This window comes from Lygodium microphyllum, chromosome 12 (assembly GCF_053477565.2).
Source record: "Lygodium microphyllum isolate KBCC chromosome 12, Lygodium_microphyllum_v1.1.10, whole genome shotgun sequence".
NCBI classification, from domain to species: domain Eukaryota; kingdom Viridiplantae; phylum Streptophyta; class Polypodiopsida; order Schizaeales; family Lygodiaceae; genus Lygodium; species Lygodium microphyllum.
Window position 1 is genome coordinate 36,630,840 of NC_141146.1, and position 20,340 is coordinate 36,651,179.

The following is a 20,340-nucleotide window of genomic DNA, read 5'->3' on the forward strand; positions in this document are numbered from 1 at the left end:
GGTCTGCCCTCAACATGATTAGTAAGATCCTCTCTAGGCAATACAATATATCTCATTTGCCATAGACCCATCGGCATAGTAACCAAGTCAACTACCCACTTATAATGAATGCATAGCGGATAGGTCAGGTGAAGCTCGTCTCGATGATGCACTACGGAATACATCTGATAGTCTCTACAAGTCTCTACAAAGTGAGAAACATCTATGTACATGCCTTTCCACCAATATTTTTCCTTGATTTTCTCATAAGTAGCCCACACTCCTCTATGACCAGCCCAAGGACTCTCATGAAACTCTCTCATCACCTGTAAGTGGGTCTCTTTATCACAGACAACCCGCAAGGGTAATCCACCTTTTTTCTTCGGGTGCTTCCAAAGAAATCCGTCCTTGAGAAAATAACCATAGGCTTTTCTTCTAATCTTCTTGAACTCTTCAATTGTCCATTCATCTCTTTTTCTTAGTGTACTAAGGTACTTGCCAATCTACAACCAATCTCTAGCATAGAGTTCTTCTATGAAAGCCACAATATCATAGACATGGCAAACATGATCAACCATAGCGGCTAAAATTTCTACATCATCCTCTTCTACAAGTAGTGTCTCCTCATCATCATATCTGGCTCTAGACAACATATTCGCCATTGGATTATCCTTTCCTGCTATGTGTTTAAATTTTGGATTTAATGACTTGATGTATGCGATCCATCTCAGTATAGCTATGTCTGGAGTAGAGCAACTCGTAATCATACTTATCAATGGCAAGCAATCTGTCTCTACCACAACTGGGGCTCCAATAAAATACTCCTTGTTGCATTTAAGAGCCGTAACAATCCCCAGTAACTCTCTCTTGATTTGCGGATACCTCCTATGTCTCTCGTTTAGGACTTTCGCCCCAAACTGAATAGCGTACCATTTCCATTTGCATCATCTTGACCCACAGCCCAACCTATACCAATTGGACTAGTGTCAACTACCAATATAATAGGCCTTCCACAATTGTAATCTGCTTTCCTAAGAGTAGGAGAAGTCTGCAATAACTTCTTCAATTTCTGCATGGCTCTAGTGTGGCTCTCATCCCAATAAAATTTCTGCCCCTTTCGAAGCAACTGATATAAACAATCTGCTATGTGTGTAAAATGGGGTATCCAAATCATGTAAAACACATAGGCTCCAATGAATCTCTATACCTTTGAAGTGGTAGAATAATACTTCATGATCTTTCCTATAGTATCCACCTTCACAGGTAAAGTTTCCTGCCATAATACCCACACATATGTCCAATAATGATGACCTCATTTACTCCAAAAACAGATTTTTTCCCTAATAGTGTCAAGTTCACTTCTTCTAACCTGGCCAAAATCTTTTCACAAGCTGCAACATGATCAGCCACAAAGTATCTGCATCCCTGCTCATTTAGACTCTCATTCTTCTCTTCTTCTGTACACCCCTTAATGGGCACATCATCCAAGAAAGGCATGGTAAGCTAAGGTATGTACTCGCGAAGGACCTTATGCATGGCATTCATCATATGCGCAATAAAATTAGTGGCACCTTGAGGCAAGGTACACATCCTGACAAACCCAATAGGAGTTCTTATAGTGGTTAGGTCCGTGCTTTCCAAGGCCAACTGAAACTGATCATATCCCGAATACAAGTCACCTAAAGAATAGATGGCACGTCTAGCAAATGCTTCTACAAACTCATCCACAACTGGACCTATACTAACATTCTTGATAGTAACTCTATTTACTGGCTGCATATCTTGTATAAATTGGAGAGTACCATTCTTCTTTGGAATCGTAAACCACCTATTTCAGTATGGCGCAGATATGGCTCTAAGATTCCCATCCTGATTTTCTAATTTAGCAAGTCAACTAGCTTTGGCAGGTATGCCCTAGGCACTGGAATAGGTCGGAGGTTCTAGGGAATATGAGGGATAGTAAAGACCACCATAGCGGCAACAATATGTGGATTCACACATCCAATCTCATGCAAGAAGAAAGCAAACCCCCTTCCATGTCGTTCAAGCATATTATGAAATCACTGCTTCTCTGAGGGTAGCAAGAAATCACCATTTCTAATTTTTAATTCAGCAAGAGTCTCTGCTTAAAATTTATGGCCTATATGCTCTGGTTTCCTCAAAATTGGCTGCTTGACAGCCCTCTCTATTTGCTGATCACTGTCAGGTGGAAGCTGTCCAGCTACCGGCTTCACCTTCTTATCCACAGTCTTGTATTTCGTATCAACCCTGGCTTCATTATGATCCTCTTCACTACTCAAATCTTACTATAAATCAACAATTCTGCCCTCTGGTGGGGCTGAATATCTTCAGCCATGTGCTCTATGGACTACATAGGAATAGCCCTAAACTCTGGATGCTGAAATATTTCAGTAGTAAACTCTGTTGGCTGAACACTTTTTGCACTCAACACTTTTTGCTGAGTCACCTCAGCCTCTGACTCTATCTGTGACACAAAATCTGAAATTTCATGAAACATGTCCAGGGACTGCACTGATACATTACTGGGACAACTTTGCATATCAACTTTCATCATATTTTCCATCTCTGTCATCGTGTCTGCACTAACCATACTTTCATACATCCCATCTATATGCTCATCATCCTCTAAAATACCTACATTTTTCAAATCTTTCTACTTCCGGCATAAGTATTGCCTGGCAACTCTAGGCAACTCAGAAACCTTCTGATAACTCATTGAACTGTTTGCTGAAATTCCAACAAATTTGGAGGAGAAAACACTACTGCCAGGAGGCGAGAACTCCAATCTCCTCTGCTCTGTACCACTGTTGTCTCACGAAACAGTGGTACCTAATGAAAATCTGAATCCTTTGCAGTGGGAAAAGGCGCATCTCGAAGAGTATCCCTGTTTCTAGCATGATTTACACACATAGTCATAAACTGGACTGCTCTCATACCATCTTTACTGCGAATCCGTGCATAAGCAGATCCTCATCCATTACTTTCGTCTCCATGTGCATCTCTGTGATGAATGGTTGTCCTAGGATTATTGTCAAGAATCGTGTGGTGGGGGAACTTGCTCAAGATGCTGCGCCAAACACACACAGAATGCATAAGAAGAAGCTCATTCAAGAGACAAGAAGAGAGGTGGAGGCCAAAACGTTTTCTTGATGGTTTCTTATTCTTCTTCCACACACTTTACAATGTACACAAAGTATAGATAAAATACAACATAAAGGAAAGTGGCCTACTAAGTCAAACAATGCATAACCGACTACACTAGTCAACTGGCACTATAACTATGCCAGTTGTAAATAAGTGTAACAACCTGAATATAAAAGTAATGAGTCAGTAGCCATGTGAGAGTCATAATGACCACTGACGTGCTAAGTGTAGACGTGTGGATCCATCAAACGAGGCGGTCCATCATTAATGTCTGCATGTGTTGAGCTTGTCATCTCAACACTCCCCCTCAAGCTCAACTGCATCTCTGCAACTCCAAGTAAGCTTCGAAACTTTTGAAACTTCTCTATATCCAATGCCTTCGTGAAGATGTCAGCTATCTGATCCTGTGTGCTGACATACACCAAGTCAATCTCACCTGCTAGTACCTTCTCTCTCACAAAGTCGCAGTGTACCTCAATATGTTTTGTCCTGGCATGGAACACAGGGTTCCTAGCCAACTATATACTGCTCATGTTGTCACAATAAATGACAACTGGACCTTCCACTTGTACATCTAAATCAGCCAATAACTTTTGCACCCATACTACCTCACATGTTGCAACAACAGTACCTCTATACTCAGCCTCTATACTCGACAAAGCAACTGTAGATTGCTTTTTGTTGCTCCAAGTAACTCCTGCACTACGAAGAGAGAACATGTATCCGCTGGTAGATCTTCTATCAAACATACTACCAACCCAATCTGCATCTTTGTATCCAAACACATGTACATCTGTATCTACCTCATAGAAAAGTCCATAATGTAATGTGGACTTCACATATCTCAATATGCGTCTGACTGCATCCAAATGTGGCTTTCTAGGTACTTGCATAAACTGACTCACAAGACCAATAGCGTAGCTCAAGTCTAGCCTTGTAATGGTCATGTAGATCAAACTCTCCACTATCCTCCTGAACATAGTAGAGTCTTCTATCTCATCCCCAACATCAGCACTCAACTTTACATTCTGCTCCAACGGTACTGAAAGTGGTTTGCATGCTGTCATGCCATACTTGGACAACATATCCAAGCCATACTGTCTTTGGAATAGCCATATACCATCATCACATCTGATCACCTCAATGCCAAGGAAATACCTTAGCTCACCTAAATCCTTCATCTCAAACTTCTTCTTCAAAAAGTCCTTGACTTCAGCAATCCAACCATCACTATCACCTGTAATAATCAAGTCATCCACATAGATGACTATGATGACCAAACCTACATCTCCCTTTCTCACATAAAGTGAGTGATTAGCATCAGAAACATAAAAGCCAATATTGACAAGATACTCTCTGATATTGTCAAACCATACTCTAGGTGCTTACTTAAGCCCATAGAGCACCTTCTTCAACCTGCACACATACGTGGTATGCTCTAAATCTTCACAACCTACTGGCTGATCCATATACACTTCTTCCTACAAATCACCATGCAAGAAGGCATTCTCCACATCCATTTGCTGCAACCTCCAACCTTTGGCTGCTGCCAAAGCAATCACACATCTAACAGTTGCCATCCTAGCAACTGGACTAAAGGTTTCTTCATAATCTATGCCACATGTCTGGGCATAGCCTTTTGCAACCAGTGTAGCTTTGTACCTACTAATAGAACCATCTGCATTGTGCTTAATCTTATAAACCCACTTACATCCAATAGCTTTCTTGCCCTTCAGCAATGATACTAGATCCCAAGTCTTATTGGTCTCTAATGCAACCATCTCCTCATCCATTGCTGCATCCCAATGCGCATGACCAATAGCCTCCTCAAAACATGTGGGCTCAACATCCTCAATCACTTTCACCATATAAGCATAATGGTGAGCTGCATAACCTTCAAAACCAAATCTGTTAACAGGGTATCTCACCCTGCTAGACCTGCATACCACTGGATCACTCAATGGAGTCTTTGCATTGATGAGTGCTCTCTGCACACCTGGAGTCCTCACTCAAGGAATGACAAGCTCATCATCCAAGCTCTCTGAGCCACTAGAGTCTCCATCAAGAACTGCATCAATGCCATTTGACACTTTATTCTTTCCTTTGTCTTTACCTGTAGTGCTACTAGATGCACTTGAAGATGTAGAGCTACTCCTTAGTCTACCAGACCAAGGACTACCAGATGATGTCTCTGGTCCACTAAGAGTCCGTGATTCTTGCTTTTCAGCCTGCACATGAGTGTCATGATCATCATCATCATCCAATGCATCACCACTAGATGCATACACAACTGCTCATTTCATCAAAGATGACATCCATGCTCACTCTGAACTTACATGTGACAAGGTTATAGCAGCGATACCCTTTCTGCTCTAAAGAGTATCCAATAAAGACACATTTTTTTGCCTTTGGATCAAGCTTCTTCCATAGCTCATTTGGCACATAAACATATGCAACACATCCAAATACCTTCAAGTGCGATACATCAGGCTTCTTGCCAGTAAAGCTTTCTTCAGGAGTCATCCCATGAACTGCAACTGTGGGAGTTCTGTTCATAATATAAACAACAGTATGAACAACCTCAGACCAAAAATGCTTAGGCATATTCTTTTCAGCCATCAAGGCACGTGCAACTTCTGCAATATGCCTGTTTTTCCTTTCTGCAACCCCATTTTGCTGTGGGGTATACCTGCATGTAAACTATCTCTTTATCCCATGAGACCTCAGAAAATCACTGAACTCATTCGAGAGATACTCTCCCCCTCCATCTAACCTCAGCACTTTACTTTCAAGCTTGTTTCTCTTTCAACTGCAGCCTTGAAAGTTCTAAAGTGCTCAAACGCTTCACTCTTTTCCTTCATAAAATATACCCACAGCTTTCTAGAACAATCATCAATGAATGTGACAAAGTATAAACCGCCTCCAAGAGATACATTTTGTGTAGGCCCCCAAATATCTGTATGCACAACATCAAGGATATTTCTGCTTACATCTCTGTCATGTGAAAAGGGTTGTCTTGCCTGCTTACCAAACTGGCATCCTTCGCATACCTTATGAAATTTTGCAACTCTAAATGTAGGAAAACCTGTAACCAACCCTTTGGACTGCATTAATTTCAGCCTTTGTACATTTGCATGTCCAATGCGTTTGTGCCAAATTTTAATATCTGCAACAACACATTTTCCTTTAGCATACATAGCAGCATTCATAGTAGGAATTCCAGCATCCAGATTAAACATACGTCCAACTCTACTTCCCTTTGCAACCAACCTGCACTTGTCACTGAAGTCTTCTACAAAGCAGCCCTTTGCATTAAATCTGACTTGCAGCCCTTGCTCTACCATCTGACCGACTAACACCAAGTTCTTTGTAATAGATGGAACATGTAATACATCTTAAAGACTCTTTGTTTTACCATCATGCAAGGATAAGGGAACTTTTCCAATATGTGAAATTGGGTGGCATGAATCATCACCCATCTGCATATAACCTGTATTTTGCAAATCCTACATCTCTCCAAACCATTCTGCATTGTTGGTCATATGATTGGATGCACCTAAATCAACATACCAAACATCATCATGTGTTCCCTTTCCTGTAACAGCATTCAGCATATGTTGCATAATAAACAGACGTTCATTTTTGTCTTCATTATGTCGTGAAGATGATGCATAGTTTCCTTGCTACAACTTACCATTCTGAATATCATCTTTCTTAGCATAACATTGGACTGCAATATGACCTGTTTTTCCATAGTAGTGACACACCATACCAGAGTTATTAGAACCTCTGTTCCACCATCCACCTCTTCCTCTAAAGCTCCCCCTGCCTCTAAAGTTACCACGACCTCCTGAAACCTGCATATCGCCAAATTGTTGATTCAATTTGTATTGCTGATTGTCACTACCGCATCCTGTACCACAGCCTCTTGAAGAGAACCGGTGTCGTAGAGTTCGTGCAAGAGCTGCAGAACACGGGGTTCAAGATACAACAAGGAAAGAGGCTAACAAGAAGATCTCAATTTTTTATGCCAAAGAACACTATATTGTTTATCAAGTTCATAGAGTTACAACAAAGAAACTACCAACAAATAAATTTTGTTCAAGTCCTTCAGGATGTAACTTTTGGCTTTACTCCAAGGCTCTTAAGCAAGCTCAAACTTTCAGGCCGCTAACAAAGGTAGACAACAGAAGGTTCACAAATAGTCTCCAACCCCATGTATAAATCAGAGCAACATCAAGGGCCACCTGTACCTCAGCATTGTTGAACTCCTGTAAACCTGGGTGAATTTTGTTCATGTACTTCATGCAGAAGTGTGTCATCAACAGGTGCTGCTATGTTCCATCTCCAAACATCTTAGGCAATGTTCGGTTTGATGGATTTGCTTGTAGTCCATAAAAACTAATCTGAGAGTTGTTGTTCCCTGTGGCTTCAAATGTGCCCTGCCATACAATTTGAGCCTCAGGATACACTTTCGTAGATTCTTGATAGCATGTGACAAGATGATTTGACTGAAATCTTCAATCTTCTAGAGTGGCCAGTCTCTAGATCCATTAGACCATCTTCACCATTCAAAAATCAATGACTGTGTGGACCTCTGAGAAGCTGAGATTGCAACATTGTGAGGACAAGGTATGTGACTCTTCCACTGGCAGGCTTCCAGACATGGCACTCCTGTAATCACTATTCGATAAGTAGGTCTATGGAGATCCATCAAGGATAACACTTTCCATGGTGTCTATAGAGGTATATAAGTGAGCATCCTGCGAATCGCCTTCTTCAGGCCGCATCATCTTCGATATGAAGGTACACTGGTAGAATCCAAGGCACTACAAGTTGCCATCATAGGATGTCGAGATCGAGACCAAGAAAAAAAAACAAGGCTTCGGGAGAGGCGATGCAAATTCGTCAGTTCAGGTGATGAGAAAAGGCCTCCTGAATTTTTTGTGATTGTGTCTCTATTATCATGGTGTTCATCATAATCAAGCTGTGGCGCTGGCAGACATGAATTTTGAGTTGCGAAGGATGCCAGGAACTCCTCCTCATCCCGTCCTCTCTTTGTCGAGGGTTATCTGGTAGATCGCGGACACCAAAAGCTTCTAGACGGGGCTTTTCACCTCCTAATAGACGCTGAAAGAGTCAACAGGATGAATCCCCAGTCTCTGGACGAAAAGCGACAGCAACAACGAGAGAATTGCAGAAAGAGTGAGTGAGCTGCTTAAAGTTCATAGCTCCACGCACCATGTCCTGGGCGTCCATCAGAGCCTTGTTCTGGTCGCATACATCAACAACGGCCACCATAGAAGTCCTTCAGAGGATGTACATCTCGAAGACAGTGAGCCAATGTAGAAGTCCTTCACAAGGAAATTTCAATCGTTCCCCACATAGGCAATTTGGTGAAATATAGGAAATTCTCCAATATTTCTTATGTAGACAAGTACGTATTCCCCATCTATAACTAGGAAATTGCATTTCCTACATCTTATAATAGGGAATATAGAGCATTCCCTACATTCCTTTGAAAGTCCCTACGTTCCCTACATCTTATAATAGGGAATATAGAGCATTCCCCACATTCCTTTGAAAATCCCTACATAAGGAATTATAAGGATGTGATTCCCTACTTTTATGTAACAGGGAATTAAAGGTACAATGAGGATAAGATAAAGATGATGTTTATCACAATTCTCTATTTCTCAATTCAAGTTGATAATGATGGTTTCGAGAAGGTAAGGACAAAGGTCACAAGAAACTCTAAACCACTTACTATATAGAAAGTTCACATTATAACTAGGAAGATTAGTAACCAAACTAGGAAGAATGTATAATTTTCTAGTTATAACTAGATAATTTTTCCATCACTAGTCTCTTCTAACTAGGAACATCCTTTTCCTAGATAGTATCTAGAAAATTGAAGCCCTATCTAGCAACATTATCTAACAAGTTATTGTATAACTAGTAATAATATCAACCTAATTAGAAAATTTTACTTTTTACTAGTCATAACTAGCAAGTACTATCCTCTAACTAGGGAATTATAGATATTCTATCAAGTTAACTTGGAACTCATGATTTTTCTAGGTATAATTAGTAAATAAATATTCATTGATTAGACATTTACATTTGTATAATACTTACTCACAGCTAAGCTTTTCACATTGACACAAAAGCAAGACCACAATTGTTGAAAGGTAATCACAATAACAAAAAATAAAATTAAAAGAAAGATGTTTAGTATACGTGAATAACACAAATTGTGTGGCCCCAACAATAGAGTCATTGCATTTAGCAACAATAACACTTATAATGTTGAGCAAAGTACATGACCACATTGACCAAGCATATATCATGGCCATGACATCCATCTTATTGCAAAGCTCATGATTATATTAGTGAGAAAAAAGCATATTGCACCAATGGATTAAATAGAAACTCCACACACTAACGTCATATTCCCTACTGTCCAAATGAGCAACAAGAGCAAACATTCAAAGTGCATGGCAAGAAAACCACACAATCATATATACCCCATCATGAAAATTAGATAGCCATATTAAAAAGGAAAGCACATTACCAAGTGCATGACCATATTGGTCATGGAAGTGCACATGGAAAAAAAGAACCACCAAGGCAAAGCGCGTAGCCATATTGAGAAAAATCTAAATTGCATTGCCCAAAACATGTGGCTATAGAAAATAAAGCAACCTACATTGCTAGTTGTATGATGAAATATTATCACCTTTCAAACTAGCACTAAACTTATAAACTTCATGTCTTAACAAAAAAATACAAGGACCAAGGATTCTAGTGATTGCCAACTATTGTAGCTAGTTCTATGTGGAAGCTTGCAACATGATAGATAGGAAGCTACTTTAAGGTTCACTATGAGGTGACTTGAATAACAAGAAGGCTACACCTAAATAGCCTTACAAGGGTGGAAGTATATTACCTTTACAAAGAACTAGTGCTCCAAAATAAAGAAATCCTCATTGGATATTCTCATTTTATTAGGGTTTGAAGTTGAGAAATTCCATAGAAAAGTATTGATGGGAGCATATCAAATTCTCACCAATCTCAAAGGTAGGTGAAATAATTCAAACAATGTAGAAACTCTTGCAAATTCTCAATGGAACATTGAAAGTGCATCATAATAAAAGGAAAACACGAGAGGAAAAGAAGAACAAATTAAGATTGGAAAATTTTTTAATTTATCTTTTGAGAAAAAATAAGAGAGCTAAAAGAAAGGCATGCTTTTTGTGCTAAGAACATGTTCAACAAGGCCAATATTAAAATAGAGTATTATAAAAAGCAAGGAGGGGAGGAAAGCATGTTGGGCTATTCTCTCCTATACATCTTAAAACTTCCATGTTGGGTAAAAAACCATAGGTTTGAATCTCTACAAGAGAGGCTGAACCCCTAGAGGATCTTAATGTACTCTCCGTGAGGATTTCAATCATGCTATGCATTTGGCAATTCAAAAATTATGATGTGTGCAATCTTGTGTAGCAACTTCTCCTATAGGCACCTATTTGGCTAGTATCATCTTGTGGTCATAACAAACATCAAGTGTAACATCCATGACAAGTCTATTTATGCTACCCTCTAATCCCTCCTAACTTGCTCCAGCCCTTATTCCTATAAGTCAAGCCTTAGAGGTACTTCAAAGCTCCCAAAAATCTTGGAACAACTCAAGAAAATTCATGAGCACTATCATATCCCTTCTCTACCCTTTGAAATAATAGACACATGAATTTTTAGCAAGATCATTCATATATACTTGTGAAGGTCATATCCCAACAACTATATTTATGGCCCCAAAAAACATTATTACGAATATTTTAAAATTACTCTATGAAATTATCATTTTGTCTAATTATAACAAATATTTTGAAATAATTCTCTAAAATTATTATTTTTCATGGAACAATCTGACAAAATTTTTATCATTGTAGTTCAAGCCATTGGCATTTCCATCCCAATATGCCTTAGCATCCTATAAGATGCCAAAATACTCACTAGTGGGTTGGGATCCCATGATCTTTTAGGAGATAGGTGTTTTTGATTACATGAGTGCTTGAGAAGGCAAAAGGCCAAGTGACCCTATTATATAGGATACCTTTAATGCTGAGGGAAGCTTATCATGGCTCTAAGTTGATAAGTTCCCTATTGTGTGTTGTTGACAGAAGTAGTGTAATCACATACAACCCAATCTTATGGGGTTGGAAGCTCACATCCTAGGCTAGAAAAAATTTTTCTCTGTAGGGAGATGGATTTTATACTACTTCATGGAATACTGTTTTTTTATATTATCTTTTGTGCAATAGAATGTTGTTTTCCAAAGTGTTTGTCATGTGCTAGATGTTGTGTTAATGGACCCTATGTAACATGATAATAAAAGGAAGCTGCTTTTTTATGTTGTAATAGTATGGTACCTTTGCTAATTAGATAAGTAAAATAAATCCCATCAAGGAACGTGAGAATACCTCAATCCTGATGACCAATCATCTATGGCTAGATGGACCTAATAATTTGGGTAGCTTTTCTAAACATTAGATGGAGTTATTAATACATGATCCTCCAAATTCAGTAGGACATATATGAGGCTCAACTTCATTTTTGGGGGGCTAATGTGATATGATGCCTTATCCGCAAGGGGATCAACATTTTATTCTCTTCCACTCAAATCCCCCCCCCCCCCCCCCCTCAATCCCCCCCTGAAGTGTGAGATATACCTAGCATCCATACAAGCACAAATGGTTATCAAAAGCTATTTGAGCCCCTTACAAACTAGATGAGTTTAGTAGGAGAAAGAAATGGAAGCCCCTCTCTTTCAATAGCTCCTTTCTAGATTTAAGGGAAGGATTCAACCTATAGCTAAAGGATGCTTGGAAACAAACCAACAATCCAATGGCTAATCCAATGTAGAACTAGATGAGATCCATAGATACCATCATTGAGATTATCAATATGTATGGCAAAAATCAGGATTGACTTTAAAGAGGGTTGCATGTTAGTAGTTAGTAATGTAGGGAGCATATTATTACGACTCTTACTAAGTGTTCTAGTAATGGGATGTTTTATCAACTTCTCAAAGAAGTGGAGCATTACATGGAGGATTTGCGAAAACATAAAGGTGAAGTTGCCAAAATTTAGTCTAAGGGAAATGGTATCTTATGGGATTGGTGCTTCAACCAATTAATTTTATAAATTGAAGAAGTAAAAGAAGCAACAAGAGTTCATCACTATGATAGATGATCAAGGAGGAATCGTGGAATTTCTGTGCGAAAGGGTGTCTCATTGCCCCATTACTCTTTGCCACCGTAATCACCAACCCTTTACTTAAGAATTTGGATTTGAAGGTGCAACATGGAGTAAGCAAGGGGCTTCCTATACCATTAAGAAAACACTTGGTCTCCCAATTCTTTGCCAATAATAACTAACCAATATTGTGCAAGTAGAGAAGCAACTAGTAGATGTAGTTGATGAAAGTGTATGAAAGTTTTCTAGAGCTATCTAGGGTTGTAACTAATGTGAGCAAAAGCAAGATTATTTACCTAGGATTGAATGAGTTAGCAAAGTTGCTAAGGGAGCTAGGCTTCCAAGTAGCATAATTGAAGCTGTAATTGCTTGATTCTAAATAATTTGGATGATTTCAAGATTTCTAGCATCAGACCTTAATTACTGAGCATATGATGGAGGAATTTATTTGATTATCTTGTACATTATGTATGCTATGATTCAAGTAACATGCAACAGTGACTAGAAATACATGCACATGAAAGTCCTAATTTTGGCATTATGAATCCAGTGAGATTAATGAAGGTTGAAGATCCATAGCCTAGCTATCTAGTACACTCCTTAGCCTATCCTCTTGAGAAGCTTGGTACAAGTAGGTTATGTGGTACTCCTCTTGAGTAGCTTGGTACAAGAAAGTTGTTTTGGGTTTCAATAGGCATCCATCTTAAGTAGCAGCTATGCCCTAGAATCTCATGTCAAGAAGCATATTAGACTCAACTTGCGAGTGTATTGTGGTGGTGGTCATGTACCTAAATACCAACCAATTATTTGAAGTCATTTCAATGCATATATTCTATCTTACCAATTTGAGCAACACTCTGATTGGCAATGTTCCAAAGTGGCTGGGTGTTTTGCATAAACTCTAGGGTCTAAAGATATCTTTCAATAGGATTGAAGGTGAAAAAATAAACTACTGAAATATATTAAAGCAAGGGAAATACTTAATGACATTGATCAACCTAGCTATAACATACTAGATGCTTGCCTAGGTGTCAGAGCAGTTCAAAGCAAGCAGCTTGCCTAGTGTTTTTAGAGTACGTAGCTTGAAATTGATTTGGGCTCTTATCTTGCAATAGTGGTGCTTACTACAGAGGTGCTTGCCAAACCACTACTTATCAAAGGCAACTAGTGCAGCTACACATGACTTCCCTTGATTTTCATCTTCAGGTTCATTGCTTTTCATTGAAAATTCTTTACAACATAAAAAATTTTGAACAAAAATGATGACCATAATCTTGGTCATGCAAGGATATAATCATGGTCATACATGATAGCTTCCTTGCATAAGATGACCATTATCAAGCCATGTGGTTTTGTGATGTTACCCTCGTTATCCCTGTTATGCATGAGAGCCTTCCCTACATAAGACAATCAAGATCAAGCTAGGTGGTACATACAATGTCTTGATTGTTCCAAGAAGGAGACTAGGCTCAAATAGAGATACTACAATAACCCCTGAAATTCACCCTGTGACAAGTTCATGGAAGCTTAGGCAAGTCAAATGGGCCTCATGCTATAGAGAATGGCACCTAGAATAGATATGGCATAAATGCACAGCTAGAATAGATATCGTCGACAACCATGGAGGTATGCACAACTGCTGTCCCTACGACAGCTTGCCCCATCTGCTTGTAAATTTTTCAAATTCCCTATGACCGGTTTGCATAAGGAGGTTGAAGAGTGAAGGCATTGGGTCCTCCACAATTGAATACAGACATCGAACTTGACCTCGTCCGGCGTCCCGCAGGTAGGGCATCTCACTGATTTCTCCACTGTTGCCATCTTGTTGAAGTGCTTTCAGAGTCAGTCGTGGACCTCTGGCATATACTTCTCCGGCAGCCTAAAGCTGCGCACGATCAGATCCATCAGTACACCCAGCTCATTCATGTCTTTGCTAGGTTTACTCTGTCCATCAACGCAAACATTGCACACACATTGAAATCTGTGACGATGGAGATGGAATGTTGTACATACTACCAACATTCTCCCCATTCATGGCCATGCATTAACATGAGATAACCTTTTATGAGAGATTAAAGAAGGAAGGTTGTTTGATGCATACTTAGATATCAAGGTGATGCCAATGTTGATGCTCTTGAAAGGGAGTTTGAGGTGCTAAATCAAATGCGAGTTTCAAAAAAAAATTGTTAGATTAGTAGAAATCACTCTCTATCGTCCCTTATCTCTGCGAAGCGTATGTCGAGGCCTTGCGCTTGCAACTGAGCCTGCATGGGCTTGAGTATGGAGTGGTTGTGCTGTGTGTTCACAAAGGTGATCGTGAACCCCTCCGAAGCTAGCTTGACGGAGAGGTGCATCATGGGGCCGATGTGGCCCTGCGCAAGGAAGGGTATCACCATGGCATGAGGCTGTGCAGGTGACTTATTACATTGAGCCTTGTAGATGAGATCAGCCTCAGGAGAGAACAGAGCTGTCGACCTTGGATGGTGGGCACCCTTGTGCGAGGCAGCAGGTAGCCCTAGGACACGAAATTGGTGTGCGCCTTCTTACTCTGGCAATCATCATCATTATCTGCTCTCTCTCCTGATGATTTCACAGCATCAATGGAGGTGTAAGGGCTCAAGGCCTTTGGCTCTTCCATGATTGTCCCCAACCCTTCTGCGAGGATGCTGTCTATCCTCCGGATTGAATGAGTCTTGACGTTCTGGGTGTGGAGGCAGGGCAGGGACAAGAGGCATGTTGTCTTCTTGATGATGACCATGGCTTCTTGATGGAGAACCCAAAACAGAAAAAACCAAAAATATGAGGCGATTCAGACGCAATTCATCGAATATCACATGTACCCAGAAGGTGGGTCTTTCTGCAAATGACAAGGAAACCCTCTTTATTTTGAAATTTGTTATTAATAGATTCATAGCGAATCCCGCCCTTATCTGTGCAGTGTGCGCTTGATTAACAAAGGCCAAGACAACCCAAAGTGATATTTTGGCATTTACTTCTCTTGAATTACCTGTTTTCTTGAATTACCTTTGTTTGAGACATCAAATGTTGTTCTTGCAGGCCTTTTGAGGAGATCGACATCTCAAAGGTTCATCATTCATGGGTATGTTGTTCCTCTTCACCTGTATCAGAGAGTTCAGCACTAGATCATGATTATTCCATGTCATCTGGGAACTCTAGTCATCTTCCTGGAGAAGAATCTTCCTGGAGAAGATGGTCCTACATTGCAAGCATTGGCATCTGGTGCTCATCACCATTCGGAAGGTAGTGCTGCTTATTTCCTATGGCCTCCTGCATATAGGCCTCATGTTAGAGCAGAAGAAAGGAAAAGGATCTTTTTTGGTCTACAAAAGGATCTAAACTCAAACATAAGTGAAAGGGTGCCCAATGGCAGGCAAGCTTTGACACTTCTGGATGTCATGACTATCCGAGCATATCATAGCAAGCGCCTATGCAGAGTCAGCCTTGGAACAGTAGTGGGATTCCGCAGAAGGCAGGGCCATTTAACAAGTACTCCTGCAATCATTGTGTTTGTAGCTCGGAAGGTTCATAAAGCATGGCTTCAAGAGTGCCTGAGGCTTCCAACTTATCTTGAGATGAAGGAAGTTGTCTCTAAAACCCATGGCATGTGGTTTTATGGCCTCTAATTCTATGATCAAGTTTAAGCAATAACTGCCTAGATTGCCTGTACATGAGAAGCGTTATGATGTCAACTAAAGATCCACAGGTAATACTAGTTTCAATGTAGTGGACTTCTTGCTTAACTTCATGGTCCCTTTTTCAGAGAAGTTTCCTTGCCTGGTTTTCCATGAGTAATGTGCAGGAGAAAAGTCCAGTTCTGTAAAAGTGCTGAATCATTATCTAAGTTGGCAAGCTGACATAGAAATATTATAGTTATACCCATTTGGATGATTTCAGGGACCAGCTGGAGGCATGAGTAGGTCGGAGCTGACATAGAAATCATTATCTAAGTTGGCAAGTCTGCATTCTCATGAGTAGGTCGGAGCTGTGCTTCTTTGCAAAGCAGTTGGCTGTAAATTCCCGGGGAGCTTTCTCGATGGCATGGCACTTTGCAGGTGAGCCAGCATCAGGATCAAATTCCCATGTCTATCATCTAACATGATCATTGAGCGTGTGAAGCCAAGGGCCGGAGCCATCGGCGATCCTCAAGTGCCACATCGAGAAGGCTGAATTAATGCCTGATTAGCACAGGCATTCGAGGGTGCGCAGGGAGACACCATGGTTGATGACCTGGAAGAACCCCCAGTCGTGGCAGGCGGTGTGGATCTAGGAGAGCACAAAGGCCTGCACAAAGGCCTTGCGCCGCGTTTGGTCCTCACCAGTGTCGTTGCCGGCATTGCCTTCTGTCTATTGGCACAGCAAGGGCGAGAGGTCGATCGTAGGGACCTCGTGCAGGACGATTGAGGCATCACTGTAAGGGCGATAGGCAGGGGGCAGTATGAAGGGAGCAGGGATGTGATCGGCTTGATGAAGATGATGATTTGCTTCCATGTTTTTTCCCTGTCTTTGATGGAAGGAGCCATGCTCTGTCAATGGCAGGGATTTTATAGAAGGACTCCAGTAATTCAGAATGTTCACTGAGGTTGAGTTCGTCCGCTTGAGAAGAGACGGAAGTTTCTGAGCAAGCGGCCAAGGTCTTGCTTGCTGATGACATCCTGGAGCTTGCTACTAGTGTTGTCTTCACACTCAAAAGTGGAATAGAGGATGAAGAGATGGAAACCCAGCCCAGTGTGCTCTCTCTTGCCCAGCCCCCTCCTGCCTTCCTGGCTTCGTGTCTTCTGGTTCGCTGGTACAGCTTCCCCTCTCAGGCTCCTACAGACCCTACTTATCTTTAATTAATCGATTTTTATCCTAAATTCAAAAATAAAGTTGTCCTGCAGTGGAAGATTACACCAGAAAAATTGGTGCTGCATAACATGAGTCTTGGTGGCATCCATTACTCTATTTATATGAAGCGCTAACGGAGGAGCAGGACGGGAAGCTTTTAGGTCTTGGTGTCCTTCCTGGTTGCACAATCTCCGCTGCGAATCCTCGGCTCCCTGTCAAATAGAAGACCAGACGTAGTCATTATGTTAGAAAACAGCAGTGGTATCTGATGATGACCTGTAGATTTAGCTTTGGCTTCCACTGTAAAGTGATTGTTTAGCTGCCTTTCTGGATGTCAGCTATCAGGCATGGTTGCTGCCTTTATGGATTTCAGTTATCAGGCATGGTTGAACTACACTTCACTGCACCCAAGTTCAGTTGCAACCTGGATTATCTTAAACCCACTTTGAGGTGTGGGAAAAGAAAAGGAACAATGCAAGAAAACCAGGAGGATGCACCGGAAGGCAAAGGGCAATTCTGAGTGATCTGGGACCTTGGCTGTGAGGTCCTCAAACTGCATGGGGCCATAGCACTTCCTCTTCATCCTCATCTTTTTCTTCTGAGAGACTTCACTCAGTCCAAGGAGGCGTCGGATCCGGAGGGGGATCCTTGAGCAATCAAGGTTGAAACCAGGTGATGTTGCCACTGAGGCAGCAGGTGCAATCTTTTTCCTGTATTGCTCCGACCGTGACAAGCAGAGGGGGATTGATTCTATCGGAGGGGGGCCCTTGTTCTTCCCTATTGGTGACAAGCTACTGGCTGCAATTATTTTTCTACTGTGCTCAGACCGCAACAAGAAAATTGGGGTGCTATATATAGATAGACTATATATATATAGACAGACTATATATAGCTAACAGATCTCAGGTAAAAAGCCAGTGAATAACTTCAAAGTTTGAATACAAACTACTCGTCTTGAAATTTAGTCATTCTATAATTTTACGTTTGTTTTGGGGGTGTGCATCTTACGACCCAGCCTTGCAGATACGATCCAAAGCAAGAATGTGCCCCAGCAAGAATATTTGATGTTGTCATTTTCTTGTTCCTGGGATCTGTGAAGGGGTTCAGTACTAAGCCCCAGCCTTGCAGATACGATCCAAAGCAAGAATGTGCCCCAGCTCTCTTTACAGCGATTCACTACAGTTGCATTTATATTGGGAGCTTTGACGTTCATAGTGTTGGGATTTTTGGGCATGATGATCGCAACATATGCGAATGCTCGCACAACTTTGAAAGCCAGAAAAGGGATAGGCAAAGTATTCAAAATCGCCTTCCAATCAGGTTCGGCGATGGGTTTCTTACTTGCTGCTAATGGCCTCATAGTTTTATACATCACTATAAAACTGTTCCAGCTTTATTACGAGGATGATTTGGAGGGCCTTTTTGAGGCCATCACTGGCTATGGGCTTGGATGCTCATCCGTGGCTCTATTTGAAAGGGTTGGAGGTGAAATCTATACCAAAACTGTAGATGTTGGAGCAGATCTTGTTGGAAAAGTAGAACGGAATATCCCAGAGGACGATCCACAAAATCCAGCGATCATTGTTGACAATGTGGGTGATAATGTGGGAGATATTACTGGAATGGGTTCATATTTGTTTGGCTCCTTTGCTGAAGCTTCTTGTGCAGCTCTTGTTGTGGCTTCCATGTCATCATTTGGCACAAATCATGACTTCACTGCTATGTGCTTCCCTCTACTCATTAGCTCTATGGGCATTGTGGTGTGCCTCATCACAACCTTGTTCGCAACTGATGTGTTCGAGATGTCAAATCTAAGGGATATTGAATCTACACTGAAGAGACAATTGCTGATATCCACCACCTTAATGACATTCGGTGCAGCTTTTGCTTGTTGGCTGGCACTACCATCCACGTTTTACATATATGATCCTAATGGTGGTGCAAATATGGTTCAAAACTGGAAACTATTTTTTTGTGTTGGAGTAGGGCTTTGGGCAGGGTTGGTAATTGGCTACGTTACAGAGTATTTCACCAGCAATACATAAAGACCAGTCTAGGATGTTGCTGATTCTTGCAGGACAGGAGCTGCTACCAATGTCATATTTGGTTTGGCACTTGGCTACAAGTCTATAATTGTTCCAATATTTGCTATTGTTGTTGCCATCTATGTCAGCCATACCCTAGCAGTCATGTACGGGATCACAGTTGCAGCTCTTGGAATGCTTTGTACCATTGCCACTTGTCTAGCCATAGATGCATATGGTCCCATAGGTGATAATGCTGTGTTAGTAGAGTATTTGTCAGCTCATGTGTGAGTCTGAGCTTGATCTGGGCTGGGCATTTTTATTAGGTATTTTAGGTATTTTTCTGGTGTGGCATTTTATGCCAGTGGAGCATTTTATGAACCCGTGTTACCATTAATGTTGGCCGACTAGCATTTATTGCTCTCCATTTTTCAGCCTATGTATACTCAGTGGCTCCTCCTCAGTCATCATCATCTTCACCATCTGTAGACTCTGTGGAGAGAGGAGCCAGTGTCCACGCAGCTAGTGACTCACTATTGTATGTGACTGTCTCGTGTTCAGATATACGGATTCCATTTTCCGTGCATACATCTGAGTTCTCATCTGTATCGTGTTCTTTCTTTCTCTTTTTGTCTTGTGTTTCAGCAGTTTTTTTCAGTACATGTTTATGCTTTTACCGCTGCTTCACTTCTGACATGGTATCAGATTTCAGGATCTGTGCTCCTGCTGTGTTTTTTTGTTGATTTGAGGACTATTTTGTACCCCTGTTGATCAGACGACTGCTGTCGCAGCCAGGCAATCTGTTTTGGGGCTGTTTCAGCCTGCGTTTTTTGCAGTTTTGCCATCACTTGCTGCCTATGCACCCTCTGCTGCCTGCGTTTTCCATCAGCAGCCACTGCCGACAGTTTTCTACCTATTTTTCTCCAGTTTACAGCCTACGTTTTGCTGATTCAACATCTCTCGTGGCTGGGTGACTGTTACTTCAGGCCGTTTTTGCTATTTTTTGGCAGTTTTTGAGTGAGTTTTTGCCTTTCTGCACAGCAGATTTTGTCTTCTATTGATCAGATTT

General features: G+C 41.0%; 1 pseudogene; it reads left to right on the forward strand.

The window, feature by feature from the left end:
- The first annotated feature begins 15,548 nt into the window (after nt 1-15,548).
- Nucleotides 15,549-19,562, forward strand: LOC148027641 (pyrophosphate-energized vacuolar membrane proton pump 1 pseudogene; annotated as a pseudogene).
- Nucleotides 19,563-20,340: the final 778 nt, after the last annotated feature.